The sequence below is a fragment of the Cervus elaphus genome, chromosome 24, assembly GCF_910594005.1.
Source record: "Cervus elaphus chromosome 24, mCerEla1.1, whole genome shotgun sequence".
Lineage (NCBI taxonomy): Eukaryota > Metazoa > Chordata > Mammalia > Artiodactyla > Cervidae > Cervus > Cervus elaphus.
The window spans coordinates 44556292-44575579 of NC_057838.1; the positions used below are offsets into that span (position 1 = coordinate 44556292).

The 19288-nt window shown below is 38.4% G+C and overlaps 1 protein-coding gene and 1 non-coding gene across 3 annotated transcripts in view; one reads left to right on the forward strand and one right to left on the reverse strand.

Annotated features, from left to right (window-relative positions):
* The window catches only part of TAFA1 (TAFA chemokine like family member 1), a 509503-nt gene that overhangs the window by 21812 nt on the left and 468403 nt on the right, over positions 1-19288 (reverse strand). The gene's annotated exons all lie outside the window — the stretch shown is intronic.
* Positions 17571-17643, forward strand: TRNAY-GUA. The gene has a single exon. It is a non-coding gene; the product is annotated as a tRNA-Tyr (tRNA).

Here is a 19288-nt window from a genome sequence, read left to right on the forward strand (position 1 = left end):
CACAATGAAATAATCTCTTTTATTGCTTCTTCAAGAAGCAGGAGGGAAAAAGAGCTAATGCTCTCCTTAGATGTCTTACACTATCCTGATTGCTTTCAATCCAAAACCACTTTTATTTACATGGCATTCAAAAACCAGACACATTAATGAGAGAGATGAATAAATGAAACTGTAAGCTATGGAAGAGATGCAACATTACTAGCATAAGTTTTTCGGCTGGCATTCACATTAAAAAATGTATCAACCAAGGCTAACATTTCTTGAAGGACAGCTCCCTTTCAGCCCTGTCTCTGTGATGAAAAGTACCAAGCTGAGAAGTCATCGGTCTGGTACTTTAAGATGCATTTATCTAATGGCTGAATTTGGAAGACAGCTTCCAGCACCTGAATGTCCAGGAAAAAAAAATATTAATCAATCAAGTTTTATTAGTGACAACCAATAAAAAAGAAAAGCTAAATTCAGCCCTAAAATTTCATTATTACAATGGGTTGAGTGACCTCCAATATTCCTTAAGAGACCGATGGCCTTGGATGCTCAGGATTCTGAGAGAAATGAATTTTGAAGATGAAATAGGAAATATATGTCACTGCAAAGATGCATAGAGTCTCTCTCTCCAGTGAACAGAGACCAACCTGCATCTGCGTTTACTGATCAAACTGAACAATGTGAATTGGATTTTGGGAAGTAATAGCTGATGTAGCCTGTAAACAACGCTTGATTTCTACAGATTTGAGACTCCCTAGGCTACTATATCCTATGCCACTCTCAAAGGGAGGGCTAATTTCATAAGAAGCTCACATCTATGGCTGAAGAGGTTTCATTGGGAAAGAAAGTGAGGGGGATAACAATTGCTGAGCAAATCTTAAGTACTTTATATAGAGTATTTTAGCTAATGCTTGCAGCAATTCTGGAAAAGCTATTATTATCCACATTTTATAGGAAGGTAAGGTTCGGATTTTAAGTAAACAGCCCAACTGGTGGATGGCACAAGTTAGGGTACAAACTCAGGCTGAATCCTAACTTCTTATGCATTTTTAAAATTCCAGAATGCCTGTTGGAAGCACAGGTTTGGTGATGCCAGCATCAATTTGTAACATAGCTGTTGTTTTTACACACCTAGCATCTGTTTCTTTGTCTACTGTCAATAAGATACTAATTTTCCTCTGTGGAACTACTCTCCTCACAATGTTGGTCTGACGTTTTAGGTAAATCTGATCCCACCCTATGGAATTAGAGATGGCACATGACCAGGTTTGTCCAATCAGATCACTCTATCTCTCTGCAGGTTAAAGACTGTTGCAAAAAACTAAAAAAAAAAAAAAAAAAAAAAAGCCACTCCTCTCTTTGAGAATTGGGGTTTCCCTGGTGGCTTAGCTGGTAAACAACTGGCTGCAATGTGGGAGACCTGGGTCAATCCCTGGGTAGGGAAGATCCCCTGGAGAAGAGAACAGCTACCCACCCCAGTATTCTGGCCTGGAGAATTCCATGGACTATATAGCCCATGAGGTCGCAAACAGTCGGACACAGCTGAGTGCTTTCACTTTCACTCTTTGAGAATTAAAGTATTGTTGCCTTTCTGCTGAAACTAGGATGGCCCTAGTAACTCGCTTGATCAAACAAATGCGGCGGAAGTGGCATTCTGGGATTTCTTATGGTGGGTCCTGAAAAGTATTGTAGCTTCTATCCATGCTTCTTGGAATCCTCGCTCTGGGAGTCCTGAGTTATCTTGTTAGAAGTTCAGCTATCCTGAAACTACCAACCTGGAAAAGGGCATAGACACCATGTTGATAATCCCAGCTGAACCCATCCTTCCATCCACCCACTTTAAGCCAAGGTAAATGAGCCATTTTGGACCAGATCTGTCCAGTCTAGTCACCAGCTAAATACCATGCAGTAATTTCTGTCAATGTCATAACTGAAGAATCAACCTGTTGACACACTCAAATTACTGACAAATAAAATCATAGGATGTAATAAAAAAATTATTGTTTTAAGCCAATAAGTTTTGAGGTTATGATGCAACATTAAAGACTAGAACAATCTCTTTGGCCACATGATTGGTTTGGGGATGGGTTGCGAACTGAGTCAATCAATGACATTCATTCCAGGAGTTTTGTTAATTCTATTGGGAAGAAGAACTCTCCTTTCATTGTTTGGTGGTGATTTGGTGAGAGACAAAACTGGGACTAATGGTAGCATTTTTATTACTGGTGCACAGCTTGTTTGAGACTAAGGCCAACAGAGAAGAAACAGTAGAAGGATGGACAGAGAGAGGGAGTGATGTCTGAAGATAATCATAGCTTTGGCTTTTTATTTCATAGCAAAATAAACTTTTTGTTTAAATCAAATGAATTCTGTTTCTTCCAACTGAAGAAGTTTCTACCAAGGAAAGCTATGGTAATAGGATAAAGGTGAAATGGAAAGAAAGAATGCAAACAAGGGAAAGAAGGACCACATATGTGCATATTTAAAATTAACATCAAGTCACAGTTTCAGAAGTGGAGGAATACAAAGAAAAAGGACACACCTAAAAATAATTTTTCCAGGCCCATATAGGAGGGCTTTTAGTTCAGAGACCATTCTGATCTTTCCGATTGTACTTCTAAACAGAAAAGTACAGATGCATAGTGTGATCAAAAGGAAATGGGGAAAAAATAAACAAGCACAACAGCGTGATGGTTAAAACCATTGGCTTATGTCTCAGTGGGTAAGTTACTTTGATGACCTGAGGTCTATTTTCCTGATCTGTAAAATGGGAATAATAACTGTCCTGCTCCCTTCACAGAATTTTTAATTAAACTCTGTATATTAGTGCTTTTGGAGACCACTGGAAATAGGCAAGTAAAGTTGTTTCGAGCTCACAGTTTAGGGGGGACTTATTTGACTGTACTGGTCTTTATGAAATTGATGTGTGTCAGCAGGAAAGACAGGTCTGACTCCTGAAAATGAAAGTGAAAGTGGCTCAGTCATGTCCGACTCTTTGTGACCCCATGGACTCTACAGGCCATGGAATTCTCTAGGCCAGAATACTGGAATGGGTAGCCTCTCCCTTCTTCCAGGGGATCTTCCCAACTCAGGATCAAACCCAGGTCTCCCGCATTACAGGCGGATTTTTTTTACCAGCTGAGTCACAAGCTGACTCCTGAAGTTAATGCTAAAAATGTCCCATGACAGTACTGTCAAATACAGTATCCACTGGCCAGGTGTGACTATTTACATATACATTAATTATAATTAAATGTAATTAAAATTTAACCTCTCAATTTCACTAGGCACATTTCAAGGGCTTAAGAGCTATATATGACTATGACAAAGGAGGCAAGAATATACAATGGAGAAAAGACAAGTCTCTTCAGTAAATGGCACTAGACAGTGTGGAATAGAATATTTCCATCACTATAGAAACTTCTATTGGATAGCACTGGCCTGCTGTACCTGACATTCAATCTGCCCAGCATCTATTATCCATCACACGGCATAAATTCATCTACTCTGTCACCAGCAGCGCCCCACCACTTCTGAGCTTTGAGCTCTACACCCTTTTCGTGTCTTATGCTCACCACTCTGGAGGCACTTGTAGAGTCATGTAAAGTGGACTGAAATCCTAAAAAGACCTGAATTCTAGTCCCATATCTAATACCGATGTAGATGACAACTTCAGCTGATCACGTTATATCATTAAATCTCAGATTCCCATCTGTAAAGTGAGTATACCACTCACTTCACACAGTTGTTGAAATTGCATGAGCGAACCTATGTGTTTTGGAAAATGTACAAAAGTCAAGATTAACAAAGTTCCTAAAAAGTTAATTTCTTTTTCCTCAAGAGAAATTTTTTAAGATCTAATTTTTTTTTAATTTTTTTTTAAATTTTCTTTTATTATTATTTCTTTTTTCCAGTGGGTTTTGTCATACATTGATATGAATCAGCCATGGATTTACATGTATTCCCAATCCCGATCCCCCCTCCCACCTCCCTCTCCACCCGATTCCTCTGGGTCTTCCCAGTGCACCAGGCCGGAGCACTTGTCTCATGCATCCCACCTGGGCTGGTGATCTGTTTCACCATAGATAGTATACATGCTGTTCTTTTGAAATATCCCACCCTCACATTCTCCCACAAAGTTCAAAAGTCTGTTCTGTATTTCTGTGTCTCTTTTTCTGTTTTGCATATAGGGTTATCGTTATCACCTTTCTAAATTCCATATATATGTGTTAGTATGCTGTAATGTTATAACATATTAATAACAACACTGTCAAGATCATTTGCTCTGATATCAGATAAAATGATTTTTTATTTTAAATTTGCTTTAAATCCCATTTTAGCCACTTACAAGTTGTATAATCTTGCACAAGTTTTTAAACACTTTTAATCCCATGTTTCTCATAAAATTGAAGGCAAGAACCTACTTAATACTTAACTTCTTAATACTGATGCTGTGCTGATTAAGTGAGATAACATGAATTAAGAATTGTAACTGACACACAGAATGGATTAAAAAGTATCAGCTGACCCTTCCGGTCCTAATGGCTCCCAGGCCATTGCAAGGTTTTCAGTCATTACATAGGTACAGTGACTCTGGGAGTGTATCTGGACTTCTGATGGTGGGTAAAGAAAATTATAGAGAACTAATGATACTACTTATCTTTTAAAAGTGTATTTTCCAGTTTTTTAAGAAATCTCCACACTGTTTTCCATAGCGGCTGTACTAGTTTGCATTCCCACCAACAGTGTAAGAGGGTTCCCTTTTCTCCACACCCTCTCCAGCATTTATTGCCTGTAGACTTTTGGATAGCAGCCATCCTGACTGGCGAGTAATGGTACCTCATTGTGGTTTTGATTTGCATTTCTCTAATAATGAGTGATGTTGAGCATCTTTTCATGTGTTTGTTAGCCATCTGTATGTCTTCTTTGGAGAAATGTCTGTTTAGTTCTTTGGCCCATGTTTTGATTGGGTCATTTATTTTTCTGGAATTGAGCTGCAGGAGTTGCTTGTATATTTTTGAGATTAATCCTTTGTCTGTTGCTTCATTTGCTATTATTTTCTCCCAATCCGAGGGCTGTCTTTTCACCTTACTTATAGTTTCCTTTGTTGTGCAAAAGCTTTTAAGTTTCATTAGGTCCCATTTGTTTAGTTTTGCTTTTATTTCCAATATTCTGGGAGGTGGGTCATAGAGGATCTTGCTGTGGTTTATGTCAGAGAGGGTTTTGCCTATGTTCTCCTCTAGGAGTTTTATAGTTTCTGGTCTTACATTTAGATCTTTAATCCATTTTGAGTTTATTTTTGTGTATGGTGTTAGAAAGTGTTCTAGTTTCATTCTTTTACAAGTGGTTGACCAGTTTTCCCAGCACCACTTGTTAAAGAGGTTGTCTTTTTTCCATTGTATATCCTTGCCTCCTTTGTCAAAGATAAGGTGTCCATAGGTCTGTGGATTTATCTCTGGGCTTTCTATTCTGTTCCATTGATCTATATTTCTGTCTTTGTGCCAGTACCATACTGTCTTGATGACTGTGGCTTTGTAGTAGAGTCTGAAGTCAGGCAGGTTGATTCCTCCAGTTCCATTCTTCTTTCTCAAGATTACTTTGGCTATTCGAGGTTTTTTGTATTTCCATACAAATTGTGAAATTCTTTGGTCTAATTCTGTGAAAAATACCGTTGGTAACTTGATAGGGATTGCATTGAATCTATAGATTGCTTTAGGTAGAATAGCCATTTTGACAATATTGATTCTTCCAATCCATGAACACGGTATGTTTCTCCATCTGTTTGTGTCCTCTTTGATTTCTTTCATCAGTGTTTTATAGTTTTCTATGTATAGGTCTTTTGTTTCTTTAGGTAGATATACTCCTAAGTATTTTATTCTTTTTGTTGCAATGGTGAATGACCCAGCAATCCCACTTCTGGGCATACACACTGAGGAAACCAGATCTGAAAGAGACACGTGCACCCCAATGTTCATCGCAGCACTGTTTATAATAGCCAGGACATGGAAGCAACCTAGATGCCCATCAGCAGATGAATGGATAAGGAAGCTGTGGTACATATACACCATGGAATATTACTCAGCCGTTAAAAAGAATTCATTTGAACCAGTCCTAATGAGATGGATGAAACTGGAGCCCCTTATACAGAGTGAAGTAAGCCAGAAAGATAAAGAACATTACAGCATACTAACACATATATATGGAATTTAGAAAGATGGTAACGATAACCCTATATGCAAAACGGAAAAAGAGACACAGAAATACAGAACAGACTTTTGAACTCTGTGGGAGAATGTGAGGGTGGGATATTTCAAAAGAACAGCATGTATACTATTTATGGTGAAACAGATCACCAGCCAAGGTGGGATGCATGAGACAAGTGCTAGGGCCTGGTGCACTGGGAAGACCCAGAGGAATCGGGTGGAGAGGGAGGTGGGAGGGGGGATCGGGATGGGGAATACGTGTAAATCTATGGCTGATTCGTATCAATGTATGACCAAAAAAAAAAAAAAAAGTGTATTTTCTTAAGGTAGTTGCTCATTGTGCTTAATGCTGATAGAATAGTCTTTACTTTTAAAAGTTAATGAGTGATTTTTAAAAAAATTAATTTTATTTATTGAAATATAGTTGATTAACAATGCTGTCTTAGTTCCTGCTGTACCACAAAGTGATTCAGTTTTATATATATATAATTTTCCATTATAGTTTATCAGAGGATATTGAGTATGGTTCCCTATGCTATAGAGTAGGGTCTTGCTCTTTATCCATTCTCTATCTGATAATTTGCATCTGCTAATTTGGAAGTCCCAGCCCATCCCCTCCTTGCCTCCCTCCCCCTTGGCAACCACAAGTCTATTTATTCTCTGTGTCTGTGAGTCTGTTTCATAGATATGTTTCTTTGTGTCATAGTTTAGATTCTACGTATTAGTGATACCATATGGCGTTTGTCTTTCTCTGCCTGGCTTGCTTTACTTAGTATGATAATCTCTAGGTCCATCCATGTTGCCGCAAATGGCATTATTTCAATGAAAGATGTTTTTTAAAGAGTTTTTTTTTTTTTTTTTTTTGGAAGTCCCTCATTTCTATACTGTGGGAAATAAATCTATGCCTGCTACACGATGAAAGAAATAGAGTGAACTTTGTAAACAAATCAATAGGTCACAAGCTCTGTGGCAGCACGTGAAATGGTTGAAACTTTAACTGTGGAGTCAGGGAGACCTAGATTTACATAACCTGCTTTAAGTTATATGACTTCTGAAAACCTTGGTATTCTACTAGGGATAATCATAGTGTTCCTACCTCAGAGAGTTGTCTGAGTGATTAAATGTTAAACAGTTGATATAGAAGGAGTTTAGAAGTCCTGGCATATATAAGTGTAATCAAATCATGCATCGTGGTTAGACAGTCATGTCTGACTTTTTGCGATCCCATGGACTGTAGCCTACCAGTCTCCTCTGTCCCTGGGATTCTCCTGGCAACAATACTGGAGTAGGCATTTCCTCCTACAGAGGCTCTTTCCAACCCAGGGTTAGAACCCAAGTCTCAAGTTTCCTGCACTGGCAGGCAGATTTTTTTACCACTAGTGCCACCTGGGAAGTCCCATATAAGTGCAATATATGTTGTTAATGATGACGTTGATGGTCACTATCATTGCTTATATTACCCAGAACCATTCCTGGTACATATTTGATTTTAATTTGAATAGTTAAGTATATTGAGAGTTATAGTAAAGATAGATAAATTATTTTAGTAAATTAAGTTTACCTATGGTAACTAATACTACCATGAAAGTAAAAATAATTATGACTCTGGGAAATATTAATCCATGTTTAAATAATAATATTCTTGCAAAGTTTGAAATAATGATTTTTTATAATATAAGTCTTAATATCAATTTTCTTAGAGTAATTAAGAGAGTCCTTAGAATCACTTCATAGGATAAAACTCATGATATTTGCCCAGATCCTGCACCTTTGCCTCTGTTCCATTACTTTTATTGTTTTGATATAAGGGAAATGGGTTCCTTTTCTAGCATATTTTTAATCAAGCTCTAGAGGAAATAAGTAATTTCAACTTGACTGCTGGTAGAAATATATGATTAGAAACCTTGCAAAACTATGAAGATAATTATGTTAATGACATTTATGACAACTGCATTTGCTAATAGTATTATTTTCACATTTGTTTTCATACTATTACTTCATGTTTAAATTTATCATAGCAAGAGGCTGAGCCTTATTTCCATATTTATTGCTACCCAGATATTTATACTATATGTTTATTTAAAAAACAGTAATGGGTGCAATCTTGAATGTGGAAAGCAAATGAAATACAATTGCAAAAAATCTAATGAGTTTTTTCCCCTTTCAGGGGCAAGGAAATGGCACGGTGGAGAGATGCATTTGCAGTTGAGTCTTCTTAATATACGCTCTGGAAAATCAATATGATAGATACCTGACCTTTCTCTTGTTCTTTGGAATAAGCAAGAACACACTAAAATCAAAAGGTGTAAAATCCTAAGGATTGCAACGAGCTGATTTACATCAGGGAGCAAATTTCTATTTACCTGATAGCCAAAGAAGAATAATACCTTGCAGATTTTTCCCCTTTACTCTTTTGTAGAGCTCGATAAATCTGTCACTTTCCTGCATTTTTATTTTTGTTTTATTCATATTTTCTCTTTACTATGTAAAATGATACAGTGGAAAGAACATTGACTTGGGTGTCAAAATTCCCTAGTGTGAGTCTACATTCTGTTGGTAATTAACTATGTCACCTTGTTTGACTCACTGAACTTTTTGAGTTTTCATTTCTTTTCCTAAGAAGTGAGTGAACTCTGAACTTTAGATGCTGCATAAAATCTGATAGTATCACATGGTAGTATTACACAGATGCCCTGAGACAGAAAAGTGGGACATGCAATGGTGCATGTGGTCAACCATGGGTGATTCTCTGGGTTAACAAGGAAGCTAGCTACTTTCCAGGAGACAAGAGGATTAAACTGCTTTCTCTTCATTATCCTTGACTTTTTGAGCAGAGGAAAGCTATCAAAAAGGACCATGTGTGTGTGTGTGTGTGTGTGTGTGTGTGTGTGTGTGTGTGTGTGTGTAAGCAATCACTTTGTCACCTGAAAGCCTCTTCCTCCAGAAATAGTGCAAAACACTGGGGATACAGGGATGTCCAAGGCACTGTCTGCTTTCTTCCTTTGAGTTCCTCCAAGTCTAGAGGGAGATAGTCAGGTTGAGGGGCAATCGCAGTTTAGTGTAATAAGTTCTACAGCAGAGTAAGCACAGGGGAAGGGCACCAGACTCAGCCTTGGAGGGTGATCAAGGAAGATGTCTGTTAGGAGACAGTGATGCAAAGGAGGAAAGGATGGTGCACTGGAGGCAGAGGGATCATCTTTACAAATGTCTGAACATGAGGGGACGCATGGGGCAAGGAGGTGGGAACAGATCACTAAGGATCTTATAAGACATGACAATGGCATTAGATTTTATCCTGACTTGATGGGGAACCAGAGTTACATACAATGTGGGTTTTCCACTGGAGTCCAGAAAGAACATAAACTAGTTATAAAAACCCTCCGAAGACAGGCATCTCACAGCCCAGTTAGCGCTTCAGTTGAGCCTGGTGAGATCCTGAGCAGAAGATGTAGCTACAAACTCCAGATATAAAGAAACTGTGGGTTAGCAAATATGTGCTAAGTTGCTAGGTTTGTAATTTGTTATGCAGAAGTAGAAAAATAGTATAAGATCATGGAGATGAATTTCAAATATGACTCTTGAACTTGAAAAATGTGATTATAAGATTATATTATAAGGTTGTTAGTGTGATTATAAGGTGACGGGTTAGTTATATCAAAATGTCAGGAAAGGTGAGAGAACTTGTTAAAAGACAAAAGCAGAAGTCAGAAGAATATAGCTTGTGTCATATATAACTATCTCCCTGACAGAGGTTCTTAACTTTCTATGTTTGCTAAACACTAGGAATTTGGGTGGAACACCTGAAAGGATTAGATTTACTCTGTCTCCGCAGTTATCTCATTTTGCACTTGGGCATCCTCCCAAACCTTGTCACAGTTAGCATTAGTCGCTCAGTCATGTCCAACTCTTTGCAACCCCATGGGCTGTAGCATGCCAGGCTCCTCTGTCCATGGAATTCTACTGGAGTGGGTTGCCCTTTCCTTCTCCATGTCACAGTTTGGGTACAGCCATTTGCTGCCTTGACTCTGCTCCCTCATATCCAGAGGAGGCGGCTCTCCCATGTTTCAGGAAACACATGCAGACCCTAAGTACCTGCTTATCAGAATGTCACACTTCTTATCTTCTAATACATGCAGCAAAATGCACTCTGTTCTTAGCATTCCACACAATCCATACATTACGCAATCTGACAGCCTTTTCTCGTAACTTTTTGTTTTGAGTAAATAGCCTCAGTTTTAGCAGGGGCAATTTTTATTTCTCCATCACATTTTGGTACTTTAAGGGCTTGTGGTACACCTGTGCCCCATAGCACGAAGGTGAAAGCACTATCTCTCAGCCTTGCTAATAACACCTTTGGATAGATTTTACTGGCCATTGATATTTTGGTTGATAAAGTAGGGGGAAAATGTAAAGCTCATGAGCCAAAATGTTGAGGTTAGATGGCAAATTGTTAGTCAAGAGATAAGAAAAGGATCGGTAACCGCCATTAGGACATGGTGGAGGATTCACTCTTCTTTTTAAAGAGACTGGGTCAGATGTGAGGACCCTGATAGATGGTGACATGAGAGAGACAGTGGCAGGCCTCCTGTGACTGTGCTTGTGGGACCAGATGAAACTAATCAAGTCAGCCCAAAGTCTCAATGGAAGACACTGCAGGACCGTGTGTCTGTCCTGCCTGGATCCTGGTTACATCCTAGTTAAGGTGTTCAGGAACACAACCTGAGTCCAGGGAGGTCCTCCTCAGGACAGAAGCAGACAAACAAAACTGCCTGCTCTACGGACAGTTTGTGTTTAGAGCCATTCAGCTTAGGGTGGCCGCAAAGGAGCCCCGCTAGTTTTCAGAACAGAGGCCTAGCAGGCAGTTTCTTTTTTGGTCAACCTAGTGAACTGGGCGAGGGATCTTTATGTTTGTAAAGATCATAAGAAAAATCTTTATGGAAAAATGCCTATAGCAGACAAAGAGGACAGAGAAACTCCATGGCTGGACTTACCATTAGACTAACATGTGGTTATTCATCTTTTCCTTGTCCCTTCACCACAGATTTATGCTTTAAAGACAGAACCATTCAAAAAGAAAGCAGTCAGAAAGTATGCACTAAGATTCAGTTTGCCGTGCACTGGATTAATTCTTTCTGTGATTATCAAGTTATCCAGATTATATGATGATGGTATAATGATGATGACCATAGCCACCGTGGTGGTGAACAGCATCATCTATTTACTTCATCATTCTTTCTGCATTGAGCACTTAGTTCAAATCCAAAAACAAATCCATCAGTGTTGTTTCACTGGCTTCCTTTCCAAAATATGTATTCAGAAAATGATGCCTCTTTCTGGGGAAATGCACACATAATAGCTTTTTGCCTGAAAGGCCTCCCTAGCAGGAATGATTCTTGTAATGATTTTTTTTTTTTAAATTATTAAGGTACAACTCACATCACTAAAACATACCACTTTAGCCATTTTCAAGTATTCAATTCAGTGGATTTTAGTGCATTCAAAATGCACAACTCTCACCACTATCTAGTTCAAGAATATTTTCAGATCCCCAAAGGAAACTATGTACCCATTAAACATCACTCCCCATGTCCCTCTCATCACAGCCCCTGACAACCATAGGCTTCCTCTGCACTTAGGATTTGCCTATCCTAGATACTTATATAAACAGAATTGTACGATATGTGGCCTTTTACATATGGCTCTTTCAAAAAATTTTTTCAAGTTCATCCACGCTTTCAAAATTCATCTATGTTGTAGCATGTATAGTATCTTACCTCTTTTTATGACTGAATAATATTTTTTTCCCCTATGTCTGTATCACATGTTGTTTATCTATTCATCTGTTGAGAGACATTTGGGTTATGTCCCAAGTGAAGTGAAGTAAAGTCGCTCAGTCGTGTCCGACTCTTTGCGACCCCTTGGACTGTAGCCTACCAGGCTCCACTGTCCATGGGATTTTCCAGGCAAGACTACTGGAGTGGGTTGCCATTTCCTTCTCCAGGGGATCTTCCCAACCTAGGGATCAAACCCGGGTCTCCCGCATTGTAGGCAGACCCTTTACAATCTGAGCCACCAGGGAAGTCCTTCTGGCTGTTGTGAATAATACTACTCAGAGCACTTATGTAAGGAAGTTGATTTGAATATGTATCTTCAATTCTTTGAGGCCTTAGAATAATTTTCAGGGTTGCTTTTGAGCCTTTGAATGTGGTCAAGACAAGTTTTGGCAACTATCCTTTTTTGCATGTTATTATTTCTAAGAGCATCAAGAAGGAGCTGTTTGGCTCGGTAGATCGAAGGTAGCAGATGAGAATGTGTGTGGAGGAGTTACGGAGGAAGAAACATACAGAAAAAAGAGCTTGGGGCTGGGACTCTCTGAAGAAATAGAATTTCTCATTATCTGCTATATTGGTAGTGTTTGGGATTGTATCTACTTGCTTATGACTATTAGTCTGTCTATATTCATCTGTGTTCCCAGGAATAAATACATTCTGTTTCTATTCAATTACTCAATGTTTAGTAATCCACCAACTGTGTGAAATAATTAAAACTAATAATCACAAATCAAGACATTTGACATAAGGTTCCATTAACAACTATTTTGTGTTTGATGACAGTCTTTGTTTCTGTGTGTTCTAAAGCATGGAAGACCTATATTTACTTTTCCTAGCAGACAATAAAAAGTGTAATCATAATACTTATCTGTAAAATGGAGTTAATAATAGGTTAGTTCTGAGGTTTAAGTAACTTAATGCTTCTAAATTAAAAGGTGTTGCCCTTAATGAGTCAATCATTAATATCATTATTATTATTCATTCACTACACAGTAGTAAAAGCAGTATTTTTAAAAGCAAATCAAACCATATTGTCCATTTGCTTAAAACCCTTTGATGTTTTTCCAGTTTATGGACTCAGGAAAGAATTCGCATGTCCTAAGGCCTCACCTGAATGATTTTACTTCTAATTTTCCAAATGTTTTTGGACTATTTTTCTTCTGGCTTATTCTCTCCAACCACGTTGGCTTTATTTCCTAGAACAGATCAAGATTTTCCTGCCTTGGGAACTTGGCACCTGCTTTTTCTTCTGCTGGGAATATTTATAGTCTACATTTCTCTTGGCTAACCACCCACTGTTCTTCTTGTGGAACTTAGCCTCAATGCCACTTTGTCGTAGAGGCCTTTTGCTAAAGGACATCCTCCATTATTAATCTCTATTTTTTCTCCCTTTTGCTGGAGTTAAATGATAGCCTAATGATAACCTGCAGTGATTTTATTTGATTACCCACTGACTACAGTTTGCTCATCCCTCCTTTCAAGTCTCTTGAAAGAATCAATATCTAGCTCAGTGTTTAGATATTCATGGTACATATTTATTAAATATTTTCTAAATAAATAAACTCTCCAAATAGTTTCTATTTTCATTTCTGGAAATGAGAGTTAGGGAAGCCTTAAGTATTTTATAATTATTTTATATCTTATCATGGTTGGGCTCATTAATTTCTTTATTAAAATAACATTTAAAAATTATTTATTCATTCCTTTGCATATTTTATTACTCTTCAATCCTCAAAGGATTTGAGATGACAATTTTTCAAGCCTGGATTCATTTAAGGCACATTTTGAGGTTTCAGTATTCATTTTTAAACAGTATCAAGAAAACAGGATATTAAGAGGGAAAATCAAAATCCAAATTCTATACTAGATGTTTGAAGGAATTCAGCTTCCCATTCTCTTGAATAAGAAGAGTTTACATTACACCATGTTCTAAGAATGAGTTTCTTACAATAAAAAGAATAAGTTTCCCATTCTTTTGGTAGCTGGGTTACAAGTTCCTTTTGGAGAATCATCCCATAGCTACTTCCCATCTATTTGCTTAGGTGTGGGCCTGCGACTTCTTGGATAATCATAAATTCACAGTCTTCTGGTTACAGGGATTGCTTGAAGTAGGAATTGGCAATTTTTTTCCCTATGAAGGGCCAGATGGTAAATATTTTGATCTTTCAGGCTGCACAGTTTCTGTCCTTGTATCATGAAAGCAACCTAGACAACATGTAAAGAAATGGTCATGGCTGTCTTGTAATGAAACTGTATTAGCAACTCATGAGGGACAAGAGTCAGTCTGTGCATTGCAGTTTGCCAACCCCTGGCTATGGGTCTACAAGTACCAAAATTGTGAATAAGGGTTTAGAAGATTTTGTATCACTTTGATAGAGTAATTTTATGTATTTTGTAAGTATAATTCTTTTCCTTTCATTTTTATGCTAATTCATATTTAATTGTATTTTACAAAATTATTGGTCTATTACATATTGGATATTTAAAAAAAATGATAAAAAGGTCCTCATGATGGGAAGTTTGAGAAGTACTGGCTTAGAACACAACATAGTGTAAGCTAAACTCATCAGCCTGATTCAAGGCAATCCAAGACTTGTAGGAAGAGATCCATTTTCCCCCTTGGCACTTAAACCTAGAAACTGTGAGCCTGCAGCTATTGGGCCACCTCAAAGAGTCAGGAAGGAAGGAAGGCAAGATATTGGAGCACACAACCAAGAGGTGGATAGAAATCAAACGTGATGACATTACTTGAGACCTTGATCAAGTCTGCAGCTTGGTACTGCTTATTTGTGTTTTGTCTGTTTCCCCAACTGATAAGTTTTACCACTGAAGTTTACTGTATGTAAGCCAATAAATCCCTGCTGCTGCTGCTAAGTCGCTTCAGTCATGGCCGACTCTGTGCGACCCCATAGACGGCAGCCCACCAGGCTCCTCCGTCCATGGGATTCTCCAGGCAAGAATACTGGAGTGGGGTGCCATTGCCTTCTCTGAATAAATCCCTCCTCCTCCTTAAAAAAAAAGCCATTTTTTCATGGAGTTTTTGGTCCCTTGTAACCAAGAGAATCTGACAAATATAAATTTGCTTACCGTTCACTTCCATTAACTAACTGTGAGACATTGGGGGAATCGCTTCCCTTACTCATATATTTATTTCCACAGCTATAAAAATAATGAAGTTTTACCAAGTAAGACCTTAGTTCTTAAGTCATATCATTGCCAAAACATATTAAAAATGACATGAATAGTCATTACTGCTTCAATAAACAATACACTTAAAAATTAACATATAAAGGGTTTCCATAGAAAGTATTGCTCCAGATAATCATTATTCCTCTCAGTTTGGCCCTGACAAAATAAGTTCCTTAGTATACATGAAAATTCTGCATGGATCTCAAAAGATATTTTATACCCAGGCTGCTTAATGAGAGTTGGGAGAAAAGGTGTCTCTTTAATGATTTCCACAGTTCCATTTTAATCACATGAAGTTGACTATCTTGACTTCTACCAGGATAAAGGGGGAAAAATGTTGCAAAAGAGAAAATTTAATAACTTCTAGGCTCCAGCCAATACATGTCTTTGCTGGAGATAGGCTTTCAAGGTTCCAGTTCCAAGGAAGTGTTAAAGAACATCTCCTGTACTCATGAAAGTCCCTGAAGACCATTTAAAAAATTTAATTTATTTATTTCAATTGGAGGCTAATTACTTTACAATATTGTGGTGGTTTTTTCCATACATTGACATGCATCAGCCACGTGTGTACATGTGTCCCCCATCCTGAACCCCCTTCCATCTCCCTCCCCATCCCATCCCTCAGGGTTGTCTCAGGGCACCGGCTTTGAGTGCCCTGTTTCATGCATCAAACTTGGACTGGTCATCTATTTTACATATGGTAATATACATGTTTCAATGCTGTTGTCTCAAATCATCCCACCCACGCCTTCTCCCACAGAGTCCAAAAGTCTGTTCTTTATATCTGTGTCTCTTTTGCTGTCTCACATATAGGGTCATCGTTACCATCTTTCTAAATTCCATATGTGTGCATTAATATACTGTATTGGTGTTTTTCTTTCTGACTTACTTCACTCTATATAATAGGCTCCAGTTTCATCCATCACATTAGAACTGATTCAAATGCATTCTTTTTAATAGCTGAGGAATATTCCATTGTATATATGTATCACAGCTTTCTTATCCATTTGTCTGCCGATGGACATCTAGGTTGCTTCCATGTCCTGGCTATTGTAAACAGTGCTGAGATGAACATTGGGGTACATGCGTCTCTTTCAATTCTGGTTTCCTCAGTGTGTATGCCCAGCAGTGGGATTGCTGGGTCATATGGCAGTTCTATTTCCAGTTTTTTAAGGAATCTCCACACTGTTCTCCATAGTGGCTGTACTAGTTTGCATTCCCACCGACAGTGTAAGATGGTTCCCTTTTTTCCACACCCTCTCCAGCATTTATTGTTTGTAGACTTTTTGATAGCAGTCATTCTCACCTGCATGAGATGGTACTTCATTGTGGTTTTGATTTGCATTTCTCTGATAATGAGTGATGTTGAGCATCTTTTCATGTGTTTGTCAGCCATCTATATGTCTTCTTTGGAGAAATGTCTGTTTAGTTCTTTGGCCCATTTTTTGATTGGGTCATTTATTTTTCTGGAATTGAGCTGCATGAATTGTTTGTGTATTTTTGAGATTAATTCTTTCACTTGCTTAATTTGCTATTATTTTCTCCCACTCTGAAGGCTGTCTTTTCACCTTGCTTATAGTTTCCTTCATTGTGCAAAAGCTTTTACAGTTAATTAGGTCCCATTTGTTTATTTTTGCTTTTATTTCCATTACTCTGGGAGGTGGATCATAGAGGATCTTGCTGTGATTTTTGTCAGAGCGTTCTGCATATGTTCTCCTCTAGGAGTTTTATAGTTTCTGGTCTTACATTTAGATCTTTAATCCATTTTGAGTTTATTTTTGTGTATGGTGTTAGAAAGTGTTCTAGTTTCATTCTTTTACAGGTGGTTGACCAGTTTTCCTAGCACCACTTATTAAAGAGATTGTCTTTTCTCCATTGTATATTTTTACCTCCTTTGCCAAAGATAAGCTGTCCATAGGTGCATGGATTTACTATTGGGCCTTCTATTTTGTTCCATTGATCTGTCTATCTGTCTTTGTGATAGTACCATACTGTCTTGATGACTGTAGCTTTGTAGTGTAGTCTGAAGTCAGGCAGGTTGATTCCTTCAGTTCCATTCTTCTTTTGCAAGACCATTTCAAAGTTAATCATCCTAGCAGATGACCCACTAGAAACACACTCTACTTCAAATATTTCCTTCTACACGGGGGCTACTAAAATAAGTGGAGTTTCTCAGTCGTGTCTGATTCTTTGCGACCCCATCGACTGTAGCTATCAGGCCCCTCAGTCCAAGGGATTTTCCAGGCAAGAATACTGGAGTGGGTTGCCATTCCCTTCTCCAGGGTATCTTCCCAACCTAGGGATCGAACACGGGTCTCCCACATTTTAGGCAGATGCTTTACTGTCTGAGCCATCAGGGAAGTTCCTGGTAGCTCAGTTGGTAAAGAATCTGCCTGTAATGCAGGAGACCCGGGTTCGATTCCTGGGTCAGGAAGATACCCTGGAGAAGGGAATGGCAACCCACTCCAGTATTCTTGCCTGAAGAATCCCATGGAAGGAGGAGCCTGGCAGGCTACTGTCCATGGGGTTGCAAGAGTTGGACACGACTTAGCAACTAAACCACCACCACTAAAATAGTCTTCTTTTTCTTTCAAAACAAACAAACAAACAAAAAAAACACCAAAAAAACTTTGGGGGGGGGCATTTTTATGATCCAGAATAGACTTTCAAAAAATCCTCTACTTAAACTGGCTTTTGAAAGAAAAATTTGTGTCTTCATGCCATCTTGCACTTCCAGTGACATTTTGGGCTCTGCAATTACCATGTTTTCAGTCACAAATATCCTTGGCCTTTTTGTTGTTGTTGTTATTTTTTATTAATAACAGACTCTGCTTTAAGGAGATACAACCTCTCATACCCACTTAGCCAAGTGTGCCTTTCTGATTTGATATTCATATTTTGTACAGCTCCAGCACTGTATTCAGCTCCCAGCACTCATTTCTCCCTGTGATTTCTAACCTAATACTTCTTGAGTATGAATATCTTTGAACATGGAGACATCCCAGTGCCTGCTTCGATAGATATATGTGGAATGAATGATTACAAAATAATACTTATTATTGAAGATTCTCTTCATTCCAGGTGTGATTACAAATACTTTCCATACTTCTAATCCTCACTGGAACGCCATGAGGTAGACACTTAGTTCTTATGTCCATTTCACAGAAGAGGAAGCAGAGGCACAGAGAAGTGATTTTTTCCAAGGTCATGCAACAGTCAAAAATTGCTGAGTCAGGATTCAAATTCTGACTCAAAAATCTCTCAACCTTTTTATAATACCAGGGACTGAACTTCAAGCCACTCTTAGTGAACAGTCCACTTACTACCAAGCAAAGAATAGGTAATCAATGTCTCTGATAGGCGATGCTCCCTGGAGTAGCGTCAGATCCAAGTGGATCCTTGGTGAAAATTCCATTAGTTGGCTACCAACTGGGGATAATTATCCAATGGCAGGTGATTCCTGAGTATTTTTCTCCATCCACACCACCACTTCCCAGTGTAAGCTATTATACTCTTCTTCCTGGGCTACATGTGTATCCTTCTAGCCCTTTCTATAAAAAACAGTCAGAGCCATTTAGACAAACAAATCCACCATTCTTTGTCACTTTCCTACTCCAAAACCCTCACTGTATTCTATATATATTTAGTTAAAAGTCAAAAAGTCTACATTCTTCATCTGAGTGTAGAAAATCCTGCTGACTTTTCCAGACTCCTCTCAAGCTTTTTTCCCTGTATCCAGTCACGCTCAATCTACTTTCATTTCCTGGAGGAAACACGCTCTTTCCCAGCTAAAGATATTTACTCTGGCTGCTTCTTTAGTTGGGCACACCAACACTCTGCACTTCCAACCATCCAACTGTGTCATTGTGACCTGCTGTCACAGGTCTACTGATCTTTCCTTTTGGTCTCAGCTTGGCCAGAAAGGATTTTCTTGATATATTCCAGTCCCAGATCATACTAGAGTCCTCTAAAACACACCATCAAAGTCTTGCTTCTCTGCTTTTTAAACTCCCTTTATACTCTTATAATTATGCATTGAATATCTATCTTCCTTTCTTGCCATATCTCCAGTACCAAAGA